This window comes from Apodemus sylvaticus, chromosome 5 (assembly GCF_947179515.1).
Source record: "Apodemus sylvaticus chromosome 5, mApoSyl1.1, whole genome shotgun sequence".
NCBI lineage: Eukaryota > Metazoa > Chordata > Mammalia > Rodentia > Muridae > Apodemus > Apodemus sylvaticus.
Window position 1 is genome coordinate 4975264 of NC_067476.1, and position 25884 is coordinate 5001147.

Consider the following 25884-nt stretch of genomic DNA (forward strand, 5'->3'; position numbering starts at 1 on the left):
TGGACCTAACATCAGACCAAGGACAGCTCTTAGTACTTAGCCACTCCAGGCTCCGTTGAACCAGGGTCCTAGGCGAGGGCCAGCTCCCCGTGCTGAGAACAGAAGATATGCTCAGAACACTTCTGGCCACCATGAAAGAGTAACACAAGCACCAGAAGTGCTGAGTGAGAAGCCAGAGGCTAAATGAGGGGCACTCCTAGTCTCCAGATACCAGTCCAGGCAGGCCTGCCTCATGCAGGACATGCCAAGTCAGTGCCACAGAAGACCAGGGGACCAGGGGACGTGGGCTGAGCAAGAGCCTGAAAAAACTAAGAGTGGAGAGCAGCAGCTTGCAGATGTCAGACTTGGGAGCCAGACCCAAGCACGGGGTTCCCGTGCCTTCGACCTTACTTATCGTTTGGAGTATAGCTCAGAGATACCAGTGTGATGGACTCTGTTAGACACTGGACAAGAAACATTTCTGCCTTCCAGCAAAGTGTAAGGAGCCAGCAGCCCTAGCTACCATCCCAACCAGACAGAACTGGTTCTCAGCCAGCAGAATGGGCTGGGGGTCCAGGGTGGAGCATGGGTACATGCACGCACACATGTGTGTGTGTGTGTGTGTGTGTGTGTTTCACACTTCCCCAGTCCTCAGCTAAGACCCAAGCCGACTTCCTACCCAGAGGTGGGATGCTGTTCCTTTCCCCTCTAGGAATGCCAACTTGGAGGGCCTACTAGAGGCACAGGCTCAACAAAAGACACAAGGGTTACCCCCATCGCTGTCGGTGAAATGATTGCCGCCTGCATCTGCCCTGGCAATAGGCCCAGAACTATTTTTAAGCCCATTTACTAGAAATCCCACAAATTAAAGGAAATATGGATAATGCAGCAGAAATCCTGGGGGGCAAATTAAGGCTGCACAGAGCCGTGTCCGTGCTCCACGCCTGAGTTTAACTGGGAGCCCCATCTGCCGAACTCCTGCACAGCACCCACTGAGTCCCAGAAGGAGGGCCGTGGACTTGCACTGGGCTCAGGGACGGCAAAAAACATCTGAGCGCCCAGGCTGCTGTACCCGGCCATAAAAGGTAATTGCTGATATGAAAAACCTAAGTGCCCAGCTCACAGTTCTCAGTCAGGGAGTTCCAACAGCAAACAGCAGCAGCCGCTCTTCCCAGAAACTGAGGTGTCTCTCAGCTCCAAGACTCACCACCGTCCATCCCTGCTAATGAGGTTCGGGGACCTTCCCAGTCACCTCCCAGTTCAGCAAACAACGAAGCCCTTTGGGAAGGCTTTGCACAATGCCCTATAAGCTACCCCATGTGGCCCTCTCAAGCCAGAGAGGCCCAAGCTAGCACCTCCAGACTCTACTGCCCAACCTCAGTGGTCAGAGCTGACAGCAACTGGGAGCTAATGGCAGGAACTGCCCAGAGTACCAGGACAAGCATCTGCTGGGTTGTGAAAAGACAGGGGTGGGGGAGGTGGGGGAGAATGGGGGAGGTGGGGGAGGGTGGGGAAAGTGGGCTAGGGTGGGGGGTATCCCTTAAGAATCAGGCCCAAGCTAGGTGTGGTGATGCTTTCCACTGATGCCAGCACTTAGGAGGCAGAGGCAGGTGGATCTTTCAGTTCAAGGCTACCCCGGCCTACATAGTGAGTTCCAGGTCAGCCTGGTCTACATAGTGAGCTCCAGGACAACTAGGGCTATGCCTCAAACAAACAACAAAACAAGAACCAGGCCCAAGCCTGATGGCCTCCAGAGACAGTCACCAAGGCCGAATACCTGCCAGGGACCCTGCTCTGTTAACAAATGCTGGGTCCTGCCAATCTAAAGCATGCAAATGAGGTAAGGCTGAGAGGCCGGCAGGCACTGGCAGTAGACCCCACCTACACACTGCCAGTCCTTCCCAATCACTAGCCATAAAAGGGTGCACTTTCTGGCTTGAGGTTAAGACTGATGAGTGGGAGGAGAAGCAGGTCTGGGCTGGTGGGTGTTGAGCACAGGAGGCCACACCACACCTGCATCCTGGACCCAGGCAGACTCCATTGGTAATGATAAAACGGGCCTGCTGGGTTTAGGACAAGCAAGGATGCAGAGGGGGTGGACCCTGACTAGTGTGAAGTCATTCCCAGGTGTCAACAGACAGAACTATCAAAAACGCTGGGGCCACCCAGGCAGAGTGGCACACACCTGTAATCTCAGATTAGCAGGAGGGACAAGGAAGATTCATAATAAACCTAGGCTACTTGATGATACCCTGTCACAAATCAAACAAACAAAAACCCCCTAGGGACAAGTGGTGTGGGAAGAGACCACCCAGGAATGAGCCTTGTCCAGAGGAAGACCCTCTGGCCCAGGGCAGCAGTTTGCAGAATTCCTTCCTTGGAAAGACATAAGCACCTCTCGCCGCCCCACTCCACAAAGCCCCAAACCCCAGTGCTGAGCCTGCGGCTTTCCCAGACCCTGACTTGAAAAGCTTGGCTTCCTCCTTTCTCCTTTCCGCCTAACTCCTTCTGCACCTGCTGAGCTTATAGTTTGCTTGCCTGTGTTCTTTTCTCAAACAAAGCCATCCTCAAGCTTCCTTCTTAATCCATTTTAAAATTCTTTTATTATCAAAGACTAAGAACTTCCGGTTGGAGAGATGACTCAGAGGTTAAGAGCACTGACTGCTCTTCCAGAGGTCCTGAGTTCAATCCCAGCAACCACATGGTGGCTCACAACCATCCGTAATAGGATCCGATGCCCTCTTCTAGTGTGTGTCTGAAGACAGCTACAGTGTGCTCAGATACATAAAATAAATACGTCTTAAAAAAAAAAAAGACTTTGAACTTCGAAAAGGGACCAAGCAGGGCAGCGCACACCTTCAATCGTAGCCCTTGGGGCAGAGGCAATTGCACCCGAGGTTCAAGGTCATCCTCAGCTACAAGGGACTGGTGTGGGCTTTGGGAAAGGCCTCAAAACAAAACAGGCAAGACAGAGCTGGGCCCTACTGGCTCACAGACTGAACCATCACGGAATGGTGTAGATCATCGGGGTAGGCCAAGACGTTTCCATTGGGAACGAACTTCCCTTCCAAGCTTGGGCACGGGGATAAGCATGCGTGAGAGGAGGAAGGCAGACCCTTACCTCACAACCCAGAAAGACATGAATGCAAGTGCAGCCAGAAACTACGGTCTGGGAGGTAGCTGAGTGGTCACTGACAGCATACACGCATGAAGACCCACGTAAACTGTCGAGAGGCTGGCCACAGCGGCAAGTGCCTGTAACCTAATGCCTGGAGGCTGGAGACAGGTGGGTTCCTGCCAGTCTAGCCATGACAGAGAGCCCTAGGTTCAGTGTTTCAAAAACACGATGGACAGTGACTGGGGAAGACACTAGGGACAGACCTCTAGCTCCACACACACAGCTGTGAACACACATGTATACATTTCCCACCCCACCCAAGCACACAGTAGGGAAAATCTATTAAGGAATACCTGCTGGTCATGTTTCTGATGTGACATATGTCCAGAATGTTAAAAAAAAAAATGTGCACAGCATCTGAAAATACTTTCTACCAAGAATAGGCACAAATGTCCAATATGCACATAAACAACTCAGTATCATCAGCCAGTGAGAACACTGAGGTAAAAACCATAATGAGGAGCAGATGTGGCTAGGGCTGGGACAGGACATGGGTTTAACATGTAACCCAGCCCCTGGCTTCCATCTCCAGCACCCAAAACAAACGAGAGAGCCAGAGACTGAAAGAGAAAGAAATGAGTTACACAGAGAAACCTTGCCTTCAAAGACAAACAAACGAAGAAGAAGAAGAAGAAGAAGAAGAAGAAGAAGAAGAAGAAGAAGAAGAAGAAGAAGAAGAAGAAGAAGAAGAAGAAGAAGAAGAAAGAAAAAATAAAAACTAGAAAGCAGGTGATAGGCAGTGGTAGGCAGTGGTGGGACATGAAATGCAGACTCCTCCAAAGGCCAACCAGTATTTCTGCATGACCTAGAAATTCCACTTCTAGGAGTGTAGGCAAGAGGAATGAAAACACATTACACAAGCCAGGTGGTGGTGGCACACGCCTGTAATCCCAGCACTTGGAAGGCAGAGGCAGGCAGATTTCTGAGTTCAAGGCCAGCCTAGTCTACAAAGTGAGTTCCAGGACAGCCAGGGTTACACAGAGAAACCCTGTCTCGAAAAAACAAAAACCAAAACAAAAAACAACAACAACAACAAAAAAAAACCAAAAGAAAAAAGAAAACACAATACACAAAAGTTTGCAAAGCACAAATTACTAGAAGCACTGGCTACAAGAACCAAGGGGTGGAAATAGCCCAAGCATCTATCAACTAATGAAGGATAAATGAAACTTGGACAATCAGATGGTAGAATAAAAATTGCTCTAGGGGAAAGAGTGTGATAACGTGATAGGTGAGAAAAGCCTTTCCCTCAAGGCCACACCAAGGCCAAACAAAAAGTCTAGAACTGGTCACAGGTAGATAGGGAAGATTAGAGGTTGCCTGGGGCTGGGGCTGGGGCTGGGTCAGGAGAGGGCCTGCTAAAGGGTGTTGTTATTGTTTTGTTTTTGTTTTAATTTTGGTTTTTCTTTTTTTTAATTTTTTCTTTCTTTCTTTTTTTCTTTTCTTTTCTTTCTTTCTTTTTTTTCTCTCGAGACAGGGTTTCTCTGTATAGCCCTGGCTGTCCTGGAACTCACTCTGTAGACCAGGCTGGCCTTGAACTTAGAAATACACCTGCCTCTGCCTCTCAGAGTGCTAGGATTACCGTCATGGGCCACTACCGTCCAGCTTTTTTTTTTCCTTTCTTTTTTTTTTTTATTTTTTATTCGATATAATTTATTTACATTTCAAATGATTTCCCCTTTTCTAGCCCCCCACTCCCCGATAGTCCCATAAGCCCCCTTCTCTCCCCCTGTCCTCCCACCCACCCCTTCCCACTTCCCCGTTCTGGTTTTGCCGAATACTGCTTCACTGAGTCTTTCCAGAACCAGGGGCCACTCCTCCTTTCTTCTTGTACCTCATTTGATGTATGGATTATGTTTTGGGTATTCCAGTTTTCTAGGTTAATATCCACTTATTAGTGAGTGCATACCATGACTCACCTTTTGAGTCTGGGTTACCTCACTTAGTATGATGTTCTCCAGCTCCATCCATTTGCCTAAGAATTTCATGAATTCATTGTTTCTTTTTTTTTTATTCGATATAATTTATTTACATTTCAAATGATTTCCCTTTTCTAGCCCCCCCACTCCCCGAAAGTCCCGTAAGCCCCCTTAATTTTGGTTTTTCAAGGCAAGGCTTCTTCTGGATGTCCTGGAACTTGGTTTTGCAGACCTTGAACTCAGAGATCTGCCTGCCTCTGCCTCCCAAGTGCTGGGATTAAAGGCTGTGCAGCTAAGCCTGGCCAGCTTGTTTGTCCAGTGATGAAAATGTTCTGAGTTGTGATAAAGATTACACACTCTGATCATGTTGTTACCTGGTTCATGAACCAGGTATGAACCATCATGACCACACGGGCAAACTGCAGTACACAAATAAAGATGTCTCAAAATAGAAAAATCATTGAGTGTGCTGGCGCATGCCTTTAGTCCCAGTACCTGGAGGCAGAGGCAGGCAGTTCTGAGTTTAGTCCCAGTACCTGGAGGCAGAGGCAGGGGGTTCTGAGTTTGAGGCCGGCCTGGTCTACACAGCAAGCTCCAGGCCAGCCAGGGCTACACACTGAAACTCCATGAGTGTTGGGATCTGAGCCGGGTGGAATAAAGAAAATCAAGGTACTGAGAGGCCAAGGCATGGAGATCACGAGGTGGAGGAAAGCCTGAGCTACACTGAGTTCAAGGCCAGTTTGGGCTACAGAGCAAGGTCCTGACTGATAGGATATGGCTAAGTGGGTAAAGGTGTACGCTACCAAGCCGGATGACCTAGGACCCAGATGGCAGAAGGAGAAAACCAGCTCCCACGGGATGTCCTCTAATCTCCAAAAGAGCGCCATGGCAAACACAAATAAATAAGTGCAACTAGTTCATGTTTTAACTGTACAGGCCAGCTCTATGTCTTGCATAAGAAAGCATCAATCCAGGCAGTGGTGACACACATTAATGCCAGCTCTCCGAGGCAGAAGCAGGAGGATCTCAGTTAGTTTGAGGACAGCCTGGTCTACAGAGGGAGCTCTAGGACAGCTAAGGCTATTGAGAAAAACTATCTTGAAAAATAAAAGAAACAAACAAAACGAAAAAGAAAGAAATCCTCAAATATGGTGCTGAAAAGACAACTTGGCTGTTAAGAGCACATACTGCTCCTGCAGAGGACTGCATCAGGTTCCCAGGACCACACGGGGCAGCTCACAGCCGCTGAAACTCCAGCACATGGGCTCTGGCTCCGCGGGCATCCTCAGTAACAGACACATACCTACGCCACAGACACTTACATACATGTAATTTAAAACATTTAAATCTTCAAATATAATGATATAGGCAGGCAGGCTGGAGAGATGCTCAGTGGTTAAGAGCACTGGCTGCTCTTCTAAAGGTTCTGAGTTCAATTCCCAGCAACCACATGGTGGCTCACAACCATCTGTGATGGGATCTGATGCCCTCTTCTGGTGTGTGTGAAGACAGCTACAGTGTACTCATATAAATGAAATAAATAAATCTTAAAATGATGATGATGATGATGATGATAAAAGCTAACATGAAATAGAAAAAGATAAGTCACATGAACATTATCAAAAGAAGGCAGGGCTACTTCATAATTGAAACGTATAAAGCAAATGAGAAGACACTGTAGAAGGTCCGGGTGTCTGTGTGCAAGGAACACTCAGCTACGCTTTGTGTGGACAACAGAAAGCAGTAGTTCTAAGCATGAAGCAGAAAGTGGCAGAGCAAACGGCTCCTGGGAGTCTTTCCAACCCTCTACTGACTGATATAATAACTGAACAGAAAATCAGCAGCCACACAGAGAACTAACCTCCATCAACCACCGAGACATAACCCTCACTTGCAGACCACCCCACCCCGCGGCAGCTTCAGGACCTCACTGTCCCAGGGGCTTCGGGGCACTGAACAGGACAGAGAGCGTTCAGCCAAAGCAAACGAAAACAAGAGACTTAAGACTGGAAACTGAGCTTGGCCTGCAGCCCGGAGGCAGAACCTTGCACACCATGGGGTCAGTCCGCGCATGGCGGCTTACCCCTGGAATTCTGGCACTTGAGAGGTGGAAGCAGAACGGTCCCTGCTCAAGGTCAGATGTACAAAGCAGCAACTTTGAGACCAGCTGGGTTTTATTAAACTCTGCCTCAAAATAATAATAATTGAGCACAGTGGTGGCGCACGCCTTTAATCCCAGCACCTGGGAGGCAGAGGCAGGCGGATTTCTGAGTTCGAGGCCAGCCTGGTCTACAGAGTGAGTTCCAGGACAGCCAGGGCTATATAGAGAAACCCTGTCTTGAAAAACAACAACAACAACAACAATAATAAAAATTGAACACTGACACACACACACACACAAAAAAAAAAAAAAAAAAAAAAAACAAGAAAAAGACGGGAATGGTGGCTCAAACTTACAGTCCCAACACTCAGAAGGCTGAGGCAGAAGGATGTAACCAGGAGCTTGATGCCAGCCTGGGTGACACATGAGTTCTAGCTCAATCAGAGTAAGGCATATATAGAATGAATGAATGAATGAATGAATGGAAACAGACAGATTAATAATAAGTAGACAGACAGACACCCTGAGACCCAGCACAGGAGGAGGAGAAGAGAGGGAAGGAGGAAGAATTATAGTAATAATCTCTGACCACCACCACAAAAGGAATCAAGTTGAAACTCAACAAAGAAAGCAACAAAGCATCTCTCAACACTCAAAAATAAGCAGCATGTTTCTGACAGACACAAAATAAGTAAATGCAAACAATATTTTAAAAAAGAAAATGTACAAATTAACTATCAGTCTCAAAAAGAAAGCAGAGGCCATTACTCCAGAGCCTGCCATGAAGCCAACGCACAGACCACCCGCACTTGACAGCCTGTGATGAATGAACCAGTTCTTCGGCAGACACCTCCTCTGCTGCTAAGCACAATCCACCCAGAGTGAAAGAGCACATTCAAACAAAAATTTTAAAAACTAAAATTTTAATTTGGAAATTTCAGAATTTCAGAAAGAAATTCTGGCACCTCAGAATTTCAAATCCAAAGAGGCCTCCTGGGGCTTAAGGACCACAGACAGATCTGCACACAATCCCTTGCAGAATGTAGGCGTTTCCCAGTTTGCTCATTTTTTTTTTCATTGTACTGAGGATGTAACCCAGGGGCTTGGGCACTCCAGGCATGCATGGAGTTACACACCAGCCCCCAGCTCATTGTATGAGGGGTCTTAGGGTTCCATTGCTGTGAACACACAGGACTGCGGCAACTCTTATAAAGACAGACATTTAATCAGGGCTGGCTTATGGTTCAGAGGTTCATGAAATCCATCACCATCATGGTGGGAAGCATAGCATTGCGCAGGCAGACTTGGTACAGGAGGAGCCAAGAGTCCTACGGAGGGCAGCCAAGAGGAAGGTCTAGATCAGATTGGCCAGACTAAGTGAGTGAGAGTGTGTGTGTGTGTGTGTGTGTGTGTGTGTGTGTAAGCCCCGCCTCCACCGTGATGCACTTCCTATAAGTCCACACCCCTCCAAGTTGGCCACACCCCTACTAGTGCCACTTCCCATAGGCCAAGCATATTCAAAGCATCACACAGGGCAAACTGAGTTCAATCCTGGAACCCATGTGAAGGCAAGAGGTAAGGAAGAACTAACTACACAACGCTGTCCTTAGACACCCCCAAACACATACACACAATGATAAATATGTTTAAATAAAATTTAAAAAATTAAACAGTGAACAGTAGAGTCCCACATCTCTTCTGAATAGACATCAAAAATGCTTCTTACAAAACAATTAACAAATATAAGTCAGGAACATTTTCACTCAAACATGAAACATACGCACTCTCTCACGGGCATACACACTTTTTTATTCTTTTTTTCTTGAGACAGGGTCTTCCAGTGTGACTGCAGCTGACTTGTCAGTTACTCCATAGCCCAGAGCGTCTCCCTCTTGAGTGCTGGAGTAGACACGGCCACCACACCCGTCTCACACTTTTTTATCCTAATACTGGAGTTGAACCCAGAGTCTCCCCTGGCTCCTATCCTGAGGTGCCAGGCATCCATGGGGCACTCGCCCCGTGGCCCAGAAGCAGCCCCACCTTGTAGCATGGCCTGTGTCCAGTCCTGTCACCCTACATTCTTGAGACTCCAAACCCAGCACGCAGTGCCTGTAAAGGGGACGGCACCTGTGGGCTGTGTTCTATTCAGGTGACATAAAGGCCAAAGTTTCTCAACAACTTAGAAATGTTCAACATAGATACAGCTACCCTACCTCTCCATGGCAAATCTGAGGCTGAGTCGTGCTCTCAGGCCTGGACAGGTCCCCAGGGGAAGGGGCCTTGGCCACAGTGGACGCAAGCTGACAGAGTGCAGAACACGCAAGACTCACGGGAAGGGAGGGGAGACAGGAACCTGGTTACTTTTTAATTGCCACACTAAGCCACCATGACAAGACAACTTATAAAACTAAGTGGGGGCTGACAGTTCCAGGGGGTGAGTCCCTCACGGCCACAGAAGGAAGCACAGTAGCAGGCAGGCACGCACAGCACTGTAGAAGTCCCGCAGACAGGAGAGCTTAAATCCTCTACAAGAAAGAGGCAGAGAGAGAGCTGCGAATAGCAAGGATATTTTGAAACCTCAAAGCCAACCCTAGTGACACACCTCTGTAACTTGAATTTTTCTCAAGGCTTACTTTTTCTTTTTTAAAGATTTATTTATTTATTTATTATATGTAACTACACTGTAGATGTCTTCAGACACATCAGAAGAGGACATCAGACCCCATTACAGATGGTTGTGAGCCACCATGTGGTTGCTGTGGGATTTGAACTCAGAACCTCTGGAAGAGCAGTCAATGCTCTTAACCACTGAGCCATTTCTCCAGCCCCCAAGGCTTACTTTTAATGATGGTTCTTAAATGTTTTAATCCCCCCCTTCTAGCCCACCGCCCACCAGAGGTACTGGGAAAGAAAGGATATGGGGGGAAGTGGACCTGTTTAGAAGAGTTCTTTGGAGCAATGCCCATCTGCATTGTCAGGAAATCAGCAGTTCAGTTCACATGTTAGCAGAGACAACTCAATCCACTCGCAAACACTTCACAGATACACCAGCAGTCCAGTTCAGTAGAGTCAGGATAGCAACCGCAGTGATAAACCTAGCAGAAACAGCCAGGCCTCAGCCATGGCACAAGTCAGCAGGAGAGACCAGGAAGGAACACCAGAAAATTTCCCAGCTGTGTGTCTCTTAGCAAAGCAAAAATCAGTGAAGACTTGAGACCCACAAGCGCCCCACAGCCAGTTCTATAAGCAAGCCAAGCTCAGCCTCCAACACTGGCTGTCGAGTCCTAGTTATACCCTCCAGACATCACGTGTCCTCCGTGGGCCTTGCCTTGGCACATGAGTCTGTCTTAGCTGACGTCATTCTGCCAATTAGCCCTAGTCCAAGGAAGTGGCAAGAAACTGCAGCACACCACCAGAAGATTTTTGGTGCATAAATACTGCTCAACTATGATATGTAAGGCGGGCCGGGCGGTGGTGGCGCACGCCTTTAATCCCAGCACTTGGGAGGCAGAGGCAGGCAGATTTCTGAGTTCAAGGCCAGCCTGATCCACAGAGTGTGTTCCAGGACAGCCAGGGCTACACAGAGAAACCCTGTCTGGAAAAAACAAAACAAAACAAATGTACGGCAGACCAATACATGTATGTTGTTAGTGAAGAATCCTTCATCACGTGTCCTTTCACAAGCTTGCTTTAGCAGAACATCCTTTCACTGTGTCTGCTTCAACGAAACATTCCTTCATGCCCCAGCAAAACGCTAGCCAACTGATTTTCCAAAGAACCCTTCAGTTTCCCCTTCACACCTCCTCCAACAAGTCCACACTTCCTAATTCTTCCCAAACAGCACTACCAACTGGGAACCAAGCATTCAAACCTGTGAGCCTAGGGGGGCCATTCTCATTCAAACCCCCATACTGAATCTGGCCCTAGTGGAGCAGACATACAGGGCTGAGCAGGCCAGGCAGGCCAAGCCAGTCGACCCTTAGGAAGTATGACTATGGTGGGTCTCAGCAATCACCTCAGCCTGAATCACATGTATACAGGAGACTGGTCTCTCGTCTCATTCAGGCAACACTACAAGCAGCCAGGAAGCCATGGGGAGACTCAGGCACCTGTCCCCTGGGAGCTAACATCCACGTCACTGTCACCAGTGCAATGCAGCCACCGTACCTCTTAGATTCTCTAACGGTTCCCACGGGAGCACTGAAGGTAAATATGTTAATTTGACTTCAATCATGGTTTAAAAAAAACCACGCTATATTAGCTTAGGGCTCAGATCCTACAAACCACTTACACGTGTGTGCACTGCACGTCCTCCACAAGTGGAAGCGTATGGCCCTGTCTCAGGGACCAGGTGGCAGGCGCTCCCCCAGAGTCGGCAACAGAGCCTCTCGGGTGGATGTGGAGGCCAGGGAGAAGCAAAGTGCCAGGGTGTGGCAGGGCAAGGCAGGATTCCTACTTGGTCTAGCTGGCACACAACCACCCCTGCTAGCCAGAGCAGTAGGTGCCATCCTGGATCCCAAGCAAAGATACTTTCTCTAAGCACAAGACTTCAACCACTGAATCGATTGTGCCAAGTCTGGGAGCCATCCAGGCCAGGGTTCCTGGAAGTCCTCTGCAGGAGACAGTCAGACACCTAGCTCCCAACTAGATAACAGGGACACTGTCGCAGTGCAGGCTCAAGGCAGGACTCCCGCCCAGCCTTTCCTTACTTCTAGCTGAGGGGATCACACATCTCTGTAGAAAGGGCACGGAGGTGCAGATCCATTCAAAAGGAGTGGAAAAGCATTCCGGGTGGGAAGGCGGGGCCAGATGTAGGGCACCTGGAGCTAAAGACCCTCTATCTCCTTCCAGTCTAAGAGGCCCCAATCCCAGCTCATGTTGGATATCAATGTGTTCAGCAAAGCCTGGAAGTGGCTACACTAACAGATGGAGGCGGGGGATGTCTGAAGCCTCCCTTAATGGCCTGTTCTGTGTCTAGGAACAGGAAGTTTCCAAAATCTGGAAGCTTATAAAATCCCAGGAAGTCTAAAGAACTCAGCAAAATTCCTAAAGTTCACCCTGTGGACTGAGTAGTCAGACCCATGTGCCCTCATTGCTCTGGGAACGACCAGCAAGCTACTTCCACAGTAGCTGTGGAAACAGGAGCCCTGTATGATAGCTGCAAGCAAGCACCCCCTACTCTGAAGCCAGGGAGACCTTCTGAGTCTGAACGGCTGAAGGCTGCCAAGGTCAGCAATGCCCACCGGGCACAGAACCACATACCCCTCAGGAAGGACCACTGCACGCTACAGAGACCCAGTAACCACAAAAGGGGTGGCCTGCCAAGCAGAGTTTAGGGGGTTTAGCTGCACCCCATAGCACCAACCTTCCCAGCTCTGCGGACAGCAGAATTTAGCCCGCAGAGAACATCATGGGGTTCTTCTCCAATTTAGGAGTGGTGCTGTGTGGACCAGGTAGTGGTCTGAGTCCCAAAAGAGGCATCAAAGAAGGGGCAGAAGGAAGAAATGGAATCACCTTGGAGCTGGCCAACTGCACCTGGCAAAACCACTTATGTGTAGGAAGAACATGTTCAGGGCAGCTGTCCCCTCCTCTACCTGCTACTTCAAGTGCATAGGAAACTTTCTCATGAACACCTGGGCCTGTGGCCAAGGAGGCAAATAGCCCTGGAGAAAAGTAACAGGGTGTTCCTCTATCCCAGAACCAAAGAAGACAGGGGAAATGATCCCTGGAGGAAGAGGAATCCCTGAGTAAAAGGGGGGGGGGGATAGGGGTGAGGGGGTGGCCCTTGAGGCCAGGTTAGAACTCTCCACCCCTCAGGCTGCTGGAAACCCAAGCAACCACTTGGTTCTCTAGGGCAGGGAGATAGTGGTGTGACTACTTAGTCTCTCCACTCCCCAAACCTGGGAGAGTGGCCCAAGTAGGCCACTGCCTGGGGGCTCAGGACACTCAATACCACAGGGCCTCAGTCAGGGTCACAGTGAGGGGCACCTGAAACCTTAGGGAAGCCCTAGACCCACAGAAGGGTAAAGGCTGCCTGTAGGCTAGCCACGGCTGCCTACTCCTCAAGCCAAGACACAAACCCCCGCCCTCCTAGCCTTCCTGGATCACCAGACCCAGTGTCATAGCAGAAACTAAGCTCTCTCTACCCAGAAGGCACCTGGCTCAGGTGTCAGCAGTGCATAGAAGGAGCAGGAGGGCCCAGAAGACAGCCCTCAGCCACACTGACACTTTCTAGGACCACCGGATCCAGCTAGGGGTCAACAGCAACTGGACTGGATCCAAGACACCTATCTGCAAAACCCGAAGAAAATGTCAGGACACAACCATTTCTAGACCAAGCTCCTCCACAAACATTCTTCACCCCAAAGAACCCAAGAACCTCATCTCTAAAGCAGAGCTACAACAGCCCAGACAGGCCTCATGTAGGTCCCTCTGCCCTGGTCAAACAGGGTGGAGGGCCTTGAAACCCCAAGCCGAGCTCTGCCTTTTTGTTCGATTTCCTCGAGCCAGCAGCTTGGCCTCTGGAGGCTCGGGTTTACCAGTGCCCTGCCTGCAAGGGAGGGACAGTGTGGGCGTGCACCGGGCAGGCCAACCAACAGGCCTAGGAGATCTGTAGCCCAAGGCACTGGGGCAGCTGAGTCCTACCAAACAGTGGCGAAGAGTCAGACTCCCATGGCCCTCCCGCCAGCACCTCTCCACAAATCCCTCCTGTGGCCCCTCATGGGAGGCTCAGCTTGCAAGGATCCTCATTTGGGGCATTATTCAGATATCTGAGCATCAATGACACCACCCCAGAAGCAGCACGGCCATCATCATCAATCCACACCACTACACAATCAGTGCAACACCTGGGTTCCACTTTCTTCTCCCCTCAGGAAAATGAGACACTGTCTTCTGTAGGCAACTAAACTGGCTTTTTTACTCATTTCCAATGCCACACAGCTTACCTCAAGCCACGATGACCCACTAGCCTTCCCAGGCCTGTCTAATCACACAGCTCAGAGGGACACACAGGTGTCACACAGCTGTCCCCTCAGTGCAGACCCGTTCTAAGGACACAATCTAATTGGTTTTCTCCTAGTAACTGAGGACTGAGAAATTTGAAAAGCCTTCCTGACACTGCGCTGGTCCTCAGTTCCAGAACCATCAGTCCCTCTGGTCTGAAGGTCAAAGTATCCATCCCTCAGCCCCTCAGGTCCCAGGGCGGGGCAAGTGCCTGGAGAGGGCAGGGGCTGCTGAGAACTGTTCTTTAAAGGTCAAGACTGATTTCTGTTGTTGATGGTTTGGTGTTTAAAGGCACAACCTCATTCTGCAGCCCCAGCTGGCCTGGAATTCACTCTGGAACCCAGGTTGTCCTGGAAATCTTGGCAAACTTTCTGCCTTAGCTACTCTGGGGCTAGGATTCTAGGATGAGTTGCCATACTCTATTTCACTTGTTTTGTGTTTTTTTAGATAAAGTCTTTCTATACTATCCTGGCTGGTTTTAAACTCCTAGACCCAAACAATGCCCTGCCTCAGGCTCAAGCAGCTGGTACCACAGGTGCATACCACCTCACCTGTTTGGTAAAGAATTAAGGGCCACCTGGGCATGGTGGCACATGCCTTTAATCCCAGCATTTGGGAAGCAAAAAGAAGTGGACCTCTGAGTTTAAGGCTTGCCTGGTTTATACTGAGTTCCAGGTCAGCCAGAGCTATACAGAGAAAGGGGGGAACAGAATAAGAGGGAAAAAGAGAGAGAATTCAGGGTCCCCTCACCATTCTGTCCAAAACTGGGGAAGCTACTGGGCAGTCACCAGAGCTGGCACTGGGGTGTGGAAGAAGCGCTCAGAGAGAAAAGGAAACCACAGGTAATGGATGATCCAACCTTCGTATACACCCAGAAGCTCAGAACCCAGGGCCTCTGTGGATGTAACGAACCAAGTTGAGATCAGATCCAGGGTGCCAGACGGTGTTGGTGCACACCTCTAATCCCAGCATTCCAGAGGCAGAGGCAGGCAGGCGATCTCTGTGAGTTCAAGACCAGCATGGTCTACAAAGAGTTCTAGGAGAGCTAGGGCTGTTACATAGAGAAATCCTGTCTCAAACAAATAAACAAACAAAACAGAAAAATAAACAGGCTAGCTACTTCCCTTGTTGAGTTGGGACTGCAGGGGTAGGAGGCGGCAGTGTTCCCGAGCCTGGCATTCCTGTACCCGATAACGGCAAGCTACAAGTCCTGTTTCTCTCTGAAGTGCTTGGTCACCATAATCTAAAGAAGAACAGGAGACAGACAGCAGCAGGACCGGCCTAGCACCAGCTCTGCCCTTCTCTGTGTGGGCACATCAGGCTCCCAGAGGCTCCAAGGATTCTGACGAACATGCTGTTTACATCCAGGAAGAGACTGCCTCTCGCCTCCCACTAGAGTTCTGTGAGTTCAAGGCCAGACTGTTCTTCTACACATGGAGTTCCAGGCTTGACAGGGCTACATAGTGGAACTGTGCCTCAAAAAGAAGGAAGGAGGTTGGAGGTAACCTGCCTCTCAGAAGCAGCTGTGCCCCGGCATCCCTCCTCATCTGCAGCTCCATAGCTTCCTGCTGCTCCACACACACTCAAGATCCCTGCCTGACCCCTCCTCCTCCGCAGCCACACACTCCTCAGCAACCTGAGAGACTCTGGCAGCAAGCCGAGTGTGGCAACTCATGCCTACAACCCCAGACACAGGAGGCTGAAGCAGGAGGATTGCCAAAAGTTAAGGCCAGTCTGAGCTATATTGTGAGTTTTAGGACATTTGGGATACAAATGTCTCTGGTCTCTGGTCTCAAAACCAGAGAGAGAAAACTCAAACAACAGATAGATTAGTTTCCCAACTATCTGTTTCCCAAGTGAGGAGGAGCAGCATGGAGCACGGAGCATGCTGTAGAGGTGACACCAGAGGACACAGTGGTGCATCTGTGATGACAAGTATGAATCAGGGAGGCCACAGACAGACCCACACTGGGGATATCCCTCCAACTGGCCTAGCCTCTGGGTCAAGACCACAAGAACTGAAAAGAGATGACGACAGAACATTCCAGGTTCTCTGAGCAAAAGCTTGTCATCGCCATCCATTTACCAGGCACACCAGAGAGCTCCAGATGTCGTCCACACCTCAGCACTTGTCAGCACGTGCCACACGGCGGATGAACTTGGAAGACGTTAGAGAACTCAGCCATCTACAAAAGGACCCCAGACTGGGGTCCCCTCATCTGAAAACTCAAAGCAGATGATTCCACAGCTGACCTCAAGAGACAGGTCAAGATTCTACCACAGGGGAACCAGGCATGGAACAGACACCTGGAATCCTAGGACTGGAGAGGTTAGGGGAGGAAGGTCAAGACTTGGAGGCCAGCCTGGTCTACACAGTGGGGCGTGTTCTCAGGGAAAAAAAGCACACAAACAAACAGAACCTCCGATACAAACAGAGTTAGTGAGATAGCTCCATGCGGTAAAGCAGTTTGCCACAAGCCCGACCACCTACATTTGATGCCTGGAAGCCACATGGTGGAAGGGGGTAACACACTCTTCAAAAAGCTGCCCTTTGACCTCTACACTCTACAGTGTACATACATGAGAATACATATACCAACACACACACACACACACACAGGGGTTGGGGAGGGAAAAGTAATGTTTAAAAAATTAAACCAAACACAAAAAGCAGAATTCTAGTTACCACCCATCTAGCCTCTGCTACTATTGCAGGATAGCCAATAAAAATGTTCTTCAAAAGAGTAAAGTAAAAAAAATAAATAAATAAATCCCTCAGATTCACTAAAACATAAAATTACCTTCCAGCCATACAAGTAACAAGAACATGGCCTCTGCACCGGAAGTCTCACTGTGAAGGTTGCCCCGGGTGAGACCTGCTGAGTACTCTCTGGAGCATGCACTGCCACCGAGGCCGCAGCCTGTGCCAGCACAGAGGCCACAGCCTGTGCCAGCACAGGGAGGTGGCAGGTGGCTCTTGTTTGAACAAGATACACTTTGTGTGTATGCAGGGTAACTTATTCCTAAGAGGTCTGGGAAGAGTTCTTTAAACAGCACATGTAATCTCTAAATTTGATTATCATTAATCTTTTCCTCAAGCATCTGAAGCACAATGTCACCTGTCAATACTGGGTAACCAGTGTATCAATGGAAGTGAGATCAGCAGGGGCAAGGATGGAAGCCAGTCTCCCTTCAGAGTGTCAGAATGGAAGGGGCTACCCTTCCACAACTCTTGGCCTCAGGCAGGAGGAGACCATGTCACCCCATCAGAGCCCAAAGAAGGGGTCATGGTCCAAGAAGGAGACCATGTCTGGGTCATGAGCCATAGGTTCTGTCACCCCTCAGACGCAGCACACAGAAGATAACCAAGGTCTTCCAAGCAAGAAAGACAATGGTCAGCCTTCCCAGAGGCCCTTCCTTGCCAGCAGGGACAGAGGTGCATCTCCAAACCCTGAGGTGTCCCATAAAGAGTTTGAGGGGAGTGGCAGGGATTCTCAAGGATGTCAGGACACATCTTCCTATGCCACAAAGAACTTCCTGAGGGGGTTAAAACAACAACAACAACTTCCTGTGTAGTCCAGAGCTGCGGTCTCAGGGCAGCTTCTAGTGACCCCAGGGCCCGTGGGCTCTACCCTCAACACGCTTGGTCACCTGAAAAGGAGGAGCCACCTGGGAGCCTGCTATGTACCAGGAAAGACGCCAAGGCTGCCGCTTTGCACAGCTCACCACACTGACATCATCAGGCCGACAAGGCTGCTCCTGGTCCAGACAGGGCCTGGCCTGAAGCTCAGCCCCAGGTACAAACGCAGTTGAAGCAAGTTCACCCAGTTAGAGAAGAGACTGGACAAGGAGACAGAGACTGGCACACAGGGCCGAGTGTGCCCAGGGCTGTGGAGCAGTAGTTCCCTACGACGGGGTTGCTTTGGACCCCAAGGATAGCTCATTCTTTCAGCCTCCCCTGTGGTGACAGCTGGTATGCACCCCACCCTGTCTGTTCCTGTGTCAGCCATGTCACCCCTGGGCTTCACCGTGACCCACGCGCTTCAGTTTCCAGGCCACTTCATGTGACACAGACTCACCGCTAAACTGGGTTACAATAATTAACACAGTGTCTGTCTCTCCTATCCCACAGCTTATGTAAGCCTCTCGGCCCCATTTCCCTCCTTCGGCCCCCTCTGCGCTGTTCTTTCAAAGATCTCTAGCTGCACTGCTGCAATGCACACGTCCTCCACTAAGCTTTGAGAAGCAGCACATGCTATGTCTAAAGCCCACTCTGCTCACAAGTACCTCAAGAACCACCAGCCCAAAGGTTTTCTGCCCTGGACCAAAACATCCAGCCGGGCCTTGTTCACAAACAGGGCACCGAAGGGTTAAGGAGCTGAGGTGAGCTAGAGGGAAGAGGCAGAGTCAAGGGGACAGCAGCAAGAATGGTGCAGGCAAGGTCAAGCAGGCAAGGCCCCCTAGTCCTCCAGAAGCCATCCTAAGTAAGAGTTAGCCACACAGGAGAGGTGGCTGGCCAAGTCATGCGGAAGACAGCTCAGGGTGACACAAGGTAGTCTTCCCAGAGCTGACTGGGGATCAGCCCTGGCCAGAGACCCCGACGACGAAAGTCAAGTGCCGGATGCTGTTCAGAGCTCATGATCAGCTTCCCTCGTTTCACACATACAGAGAAACTGAGGCCTTGAATCAGGACCCAACTGCAGTAAGGGCCAGGGCCCACACTCCAAGAGGACCCTGGGTATGAAACCCCGCACTGTAGGCAGCAACCACCTGGAATAAGCATCAGTGTGCTCCTCTGGAATGCCCCATCTATCCCTGGCCTTTGCAAGAGCCTCCTGCCTGCTCCCGGGAGAGCATAGCTCTCTACCAGATGCCAGAGGCCACACCCCACCCCCAGCTTCTGCCTCCTGCCCTGGGAAGCTAAGGGCCTCCCCAGGCAGGTGCCTGCTTCCCAGCCCTTGGCTCTGCGTCAGATTTGGGACACAGCAAGAAGATTCAGTGACACCCAGTGGGCATCAGTTTCACCGCACTGGGGCATCTTTAGGGGACCAACTACTAGGCTTTCACTAGCACCAGTGGACACTGTTTCTACAACCCCAAGATGGGCCTTTCTGCTGTTTAAAGTCAGGGACATTGCTCTGTGGGGCTTTGTTACAGCGGAACAAAAGTTTGAAAGAAATGTTCTCTTAGCCAGACTGTACCACCCCCATTAGGATGAACTGGGAGGGTAGACACATGAGAACACTATAATGGTGTAGCTGGCATCGAAAGCACAGTACAGCAGAACATACACATGCCTGAGCATCCCCTTCCTAGGCGCTGCCCTATACCCCTGGGAGCAGCCCAAACCCAGTGGTCATGTATGACCAGTGGGACAACTGCGCCCCCTTGCCCCCCACCCCCATCCCTCCATCCTCCCACCCCCACCCCTCCCACCCCTCACCTCCCAGCTATCCCTACGTCCATTCCTCAGGGGCTGCTGAGTCACAGAGTGCCTGTGTCAAGGCCGAGGCACGACCATCATCATGGTACTGTCACCCCAGATAAATGCTACCCCCACATCACAGCAAGCCTGCCAAACGCTTTTAGCTTCCTTTCACTGTAGCAAAGTAGAATCAAGGATGTGGGTGGGGCCCTACAGACCTAAGGCTCAGGGCTGCTGCTGCTGCTAAGAGGACCTTGAGGGCAGAGAGGCCTGGGTATCCAGGGAAAGAAGTAAAGAAAAGTCTCAGCCCCAAGGACAAGGGCCCAAGCTCCAGGGAAGCCAGACCAGCCCTGCCTGCCAGGATTCCCAAGTCGCAGGCAATTTGCATAATATTCTTTGCAAGTTAATATCAGACTGATAATGATCTTCCTCACAGCAGAGCGGCTGAGGCGCTGTTACAACACTAAGTAATCATATTTTAAATTATGTTTCCCTTTATAGAAAGGTGTTGCAGAAACATAGACATGAAATCTGTCTATTGCAGCCCACTGCCAACCACCTGACCAGCTCCAGCACGGCAAGGCGCCCACAGAGCTGCCCTGGGAAAGACAGTCCCGGGGACAGAGAGGCTGCGGGCCACGGGCCACATGAGCACACAACTGTACATACACTTACATACGCACAGACATCTGACCCACCTGCCCAGAAGTCACACAGTCCTACCCTCAACTCTCAACCGTCTTGGGAAGAAGACCTGGGGAATCCCCCCTTTCACAGCCCAAAACCCTAGCCAGAAACACCAGTGTGCCCTTAAACAGTCACAGGTAAGGGGGAGTGATGGAGGGGGTCTCCTGTCACACACTCCAGCTTCTTGGCTCTTCCCTGGGGAATGAGTATACCCAATGCCCCAACCTGGCCCTCAGGCTCGCCCCTCAGCTCTCCCTCTTGCAAAGCCACACCCTAAGTGCACATCTTAAAGCCGAGGAGGGGTGAGCTCTGAGCCGGCTAGAGGGAGCCAAGCTCTTCCATTCCCCACTCTCTTCATTCCAGGACCAGGACCGGCCACTCAACCTCTATTTTCTTAAAAGCTTTCTTCCCCCCCTTTTTTTTATTTAAGAAAAAAAATCCAATTATAGCACAAATCTCTCAGCAGGGGTCAGTGTGGAATAAGAATAGCCGAAGTTAATGGACATGACACAGGCAAGATAAATGCCTGAAGGGTTTCAAAAGTTGTATGATGCAGATTTCATTAACATTTTAATTGTAATGTATCTTTTTAATCTTCTCTCACCCTAATGGCTTTATATCTAAAAAAAAAAAAAAAGAGAGAGAGAGAAAAAAAACTGCTGACAACAACAAAAAGTATCCATATACAAAACTTAACAAAGGCGCTTAGCAGCACAATAGTAACTAGATTAAAGGAGCAAAAACTGTGTTAACATTGTGATTTTTAAAAGCAGAGTCAAGAGTACAACAAAGAGTGGATAGGCAGAGGAGGCCAAGGACAAAGCCCCCTCCCCGAGGCTGCACAGAGAGGGGCGCCCCATACACAGGGGTGCCCCATACACAGGCAGCAGCAACCCAGCAACACCAACACCAGCCACTTAGAAGACAGAACAGAGAGACTCCAGAGACATCAGAGGCAGAGGCAGGCAAGCCCCTCTCTCCCAAATAGGGTTGTGAGTGAGAACAGACACTCAGTAGCCCTCACAAAAGGGGCTTCAGCATTTCACGATGGAAAGAACCCCATCAGAGAGACTATGGACATGCTATTTACCTCTGACTTCTAAAAAATGGAAGTTTTCAAAGTATTCTTGGATCTAACTACAGAGGAATTGGGACATTTTATTTTCAATCAACAAACATTCCTTTAGGGGCTGGCTTTGCTGGATCCAACGTACTTTACCCTAGATCCTCCTGCCTTTCAGGCGGCAATCCCTCCCCACTGGAATGCCAGGGGGCACTGGCCACCCCAGGATCAGAAGCTCACAGGCCTGACTCCCTGCTCACCCCCAGTGACTATATATGGGCACTTTCAGGCCCCAAGTTGTTCCCGCCCCACCCCACCCCTGCTTGCTTCCCAGACACCAGCAAGGGGCGGGCCTGGAGCTGGAGGCCCATCTGTGGCTGGATGCCCTCCTGGATGCCAGGCCTGGTTCAGGGAGGAGGGGCGTGATTCCTAAGAGCCCCAGCCAGCTCTTCCCCAGGGACCTGGAAACAACTCCAGAGAAAAAGCCTCCTTCTCCCTGAGACTGAACCAGCCTCCCCTTAAAGGGCCAGCAACATTCTCACCAAGGGTCTCCTCATCCCAAGGGCAGCAGGCCAGGCAGAGCCAGCTTGGAGACCTAGTATGGATGCCAGAGAGAGAGAGGGTCACACAGCCTTGGGAGGGGACAAAATCTCTGGTAATCTGGCCTCAAATTCCTAATCCGGCAGCTTCCCAGAAGCCAGAGCTGGCCCTGCAGACTCCGGGGCAGGCAGGACCTGGGTCAGAGTCCATTTTCTGCTCTGCTCAGACTCCTCTCAGGGCAAGAACAGCGTGAGCTCCAAATCGAGGACACAGGCCTGTAGTCTGGGAGAACCAGACACACAGGTCTCTGCTTCTAAAGCCCCAAATTCCAATGTCAAAGCCACCTGCAGCCTAGCTAGCTAGCGAGTGCAGTCTGGCTCTAGGAGAAGGGCAGGTGACGCCAACAGGAGGCAGCCTAGGAAAGAGTGAGAGTCTGCTAAAGCGGCAACAGAGGTTGCCAGGATCCTCGCACTGGAGAGCAGGGGAGCAGCCACCTTGGCCCAGATCACATGCTGCTTCTCCAGTCTTAGGGCCAGCCAGGGGCGGGGTGGGAATGGTGTAAGACTAAAAGGGAGGAAAGCCCAGGAGGAGGCAATGGTGGGCCGGCTATGAGCAGGGTTGCCCCCGTCTAAGAAACTACAGAGACTATGCTGATGCTAAGGAAGCTTCTCCACCACCTCATGTTCACCCAGGGCCAGCTGCTCACACTGCCTGAGCAGAGCGGTCTTGGCAAGTCAGGCTCTAGAACCCCTCATCACCTGATTACACTCAGGCAAAGCAGACTTCGTACACTCCCCGCTGGCCAGTGCAGGAAGCGTACACCTGCCAGGACCAGCTAAAGCCCAGTGTCCTGGGGGCTGGTGGGAACTGCCCCTTGCACTGAGGCAGTGTCTCTTACATTACCACATGACTGTGCTCCCTTCTCCAAAAGGCCAGACCTGGGGTCAGGTATAAGGACACGTACTTGTAATCCCAGCTCTTAGGAGGCTGCAGGATCATCCTCAAGGTTCAAGGTCATCCTCAGCTACATACTGAGTTCAAGGCCAGCCTGAGCTACATAAGATTCTGTCTCAAAAAAAAAAAAAAAAAAGCAAAGCAAAAAACAGGCCACGCAGGTTCCCTCAGATGAGGGTGACCCCTAGGAACATCACCATGGGTACCTGCATCCAACCCCATGCCAACCAGCCATGACTCTTCAGAGCTGAAAGGCAGCCTATGTCACCCCGAGAACCTAGGCCCAGCAGGTCAGCGTGGGCCAGACACACCTAAGCAGCAGCTGGTAAAGCAAGGGTGAGAACCTGACAGGGCAGCAGCACATACTGTGGTAGGGTGTAGACAGAAGTCACTTTCTCCCATCCTCACACTGACAGTTTGTGGCTTTGTGGCAGAGGAAGGTAAGGGACTGGGGTCTGACAGTGGTTCGTGGTCACTGGACCAATAAACAGTGCGCGCGCACACACGCACACACACACACACACACACACACTCTCTTTCTCTCAGCAGCCTGGGAGGTCTGGTGGTTCATCTCACCCCTACACCTGAAGTGACTTCAACCCACTGTAAGCTCTCCAGAGAATGCCCTAGAAGTCACCAGGTGGGAGGAGCCGAGCCCGGAAGACAGGAGATGGGGTGACTTCATGGGCTATGCCATGCATGTCTGGGGCAATGAGTACAGAAAACATGGACAGCCAGGGCTGGCAGCCCCTGGGGGCCTTGCACACTCCAGGATCAAGGATGCCAGGGGCACAGATCTCAGAGGCAGCCTCAGCTCTCAGTTTCTGCCCCATCAGTGCTGAACCCCTATACCAAGGCCTGCCTAGACCCAAGAGATCACATTGGCCACCATGAAAATCAGGCAGAAAGAACCTCTGTGGCAAGCAGGGCTCTGGGGCACCCCAGCTCACCCCCTGAAACCACTATACTGATAGGACAGGGCAGGTTCAAGAACTAGTCTGAAGAAAGGTTTGGTAAGGTTGTCAAATGCAGGCACAAGCTCTCTCCAGGGAGCATCGCTCTGGGCACCCACACACAATGCCGACAGTCCCTAACACAGCCGATGGATGGTGGATGCTCAGAAGCAGCCTGGCGCTCAACTCTTGCAGCACAAGCGTTTCTCTCTGGTAGTGTTTCCCAGCATTCTAAATGGCTTCCAGCTCCCGGAATCAGCAAGGTTCAGATGCCAGGGTGCATAGCCTTCACCCAGCACCATCGCCATGGGCATGACTGCTGAGGAAAGACCTGGCCGCTGTGAGGTGACAAGAGATACCTTGTTCTACTTGTGCTAATTCCAGCCAGCTGGCCTAAAGAACAGGGGCCAACTGCCCTGGGTCTCACCCAATGAGGAAGTGTCCCAGAGCATCCTTGAAGGAATGAAGAGTGAAGGACACTGGTGGATGAGTGGGTGGCTCCGTGGGCCTGGAGAAGAGTGCTGGAGGGAGAGACAGGAACGCTGGCTCTCCACCCCATAGCTGAACACGCTTTGTCCCCTCAAGTGTGAAATTAAAACTCACTGCCAACCCTCCCAGGACATCATAGTTAAAGACCACACAAGTGTCCAGAGCCCCACGGAACATCCTGCCCTCATCCTTCTTCAAAATGGAAACAGAAGGGAATAGCAGTCAAGAATTTTTAGAAGGAAGAGAACAGAAAAGGGAACCAGAGGCAAAAGAGCAGGACCAGAGGGCTGCACCAGGGATGACCAGAACATGAACGTGCACACATGAACTGCTCGGAAGGACGGGCTTTACCGGATCAAGAGCCGAGCTGGGACAGCCAGGACCATGGCCCAGCCCGCCCCAGCCCCAGACAGGCTCAGCTGCAACTCTCCCCAGAGCTACACCTGAAAGCTAGCACAGAGAGCCCAACAAACATCTCCATCCACCCGGAATCTCCAAGGAGAGGGCGTAGGGTAGAGTGGGTGTTGCCCGTGAGGTCAACTCCAGGGAGCAGAATGGGGGAGCCCACAAACCCTAGGGTTCAAAAAGCACCAGGAGGATATCATCAGTAAGTAACGGAACAGATCTGCCCATGAAATGAACTCAGAAAAGGGCTGAGGCGACCCCACACACTCCCATAACATATGCACAGGAGAAGCGGGAACTGAGTCCCAGTCTCGGGCGGGCGAAAAGCCATGGCCAATCCCAATCTCCCCCAGCCCACACACCCTTGAGTTTTCTTGGAGAAGAGTCCGGAGACCTGAACAACTTTGCGGAGATGCAGAAACAGGGGCAAGCCAAAAGCCCCCTCCCACTGCAGCGAAACCCAGTGTCTCCCAAAGTTGGAGTTGGCACCCGAGAGAAAAGGAGGCAGTGACGACCCCTGGCACCAACCGGCCCGCCTAGCTAGGGAAGACGGACGCGGGCCGAATCTGATGCGCAGACGCGCTGCCTCTGACCTGGCCGGCCAGGAGGGGTGTGTCCCCTGCGCCCTGGCCAGAGGCCAGTGTCATCGGGGCTTCCCCTCCCGTGCGGGACGAACCCGGGGTCTCCCGTGGCCAGAGGACCCCAACGGAAAAGGAAGGACTAGCGCGCCCGGAGTGCCAGCTTTGGCCAGGCCAGGGCCGGGCTCTGGGCCGGGACACCTCGGCGAGCCCGCCTCTCCGCCCCGGGGCCAGCGCGCAGCTTCAGCGCCGCCCGCGACCCACTCGGCCGCGCCCCGGGCGCGCGGCGGGCACTGCGGCAGGCGGCGGGTGCGCAAGTTGGGCGGCCGCGCCGCGGAGTTTGCGGGAAGTGCGGGCGGGACGACTGGCCCGCGGCGGAAACGGCGCGCCGCGCGCCAAGTTGGCCGTACCTGCGGGCACCCGGCCCAGTCCGGCCTGGGCAGCTGCGGCACCGCCCGCGGCAGGAAGTGCTCCGGCGTCCCCGAGCTCCGGCGCCCGCGGACTTTCTCCGACCTCGCCCAGCACCGGCGGCCGCACCGCGGCGGGGGCGGGGCGCGGGGGAGGCGCCCGCGGGCTGTTTAAAGGGACAGAGCGCCGACCGCGCGCGC

The 25884-nt window shown here is 51.5% G+C and overlaps 1 protein-coding gene across 1 annotated transcript in view; it reads right to left on the reverse strand.

The window, feature by feature from the left end:
* The window catches only part of Nacc2 (NACC family member 2), a 68924-nt gene extending 43108 nt beyond the window's left edge, over positions 1-25816 (reverse strand). The window contains exon 1 of the mRNA XM_052181868.1: positions 25687-25816. The gene's annotated coding sequence lies outside the window, so the exon portion shown is untranslated. The remainder of the gene's footprint in view (positions 1-25686) is intronic.
* Positions 25817-25884: the final 68 nt, after the last annotated feature.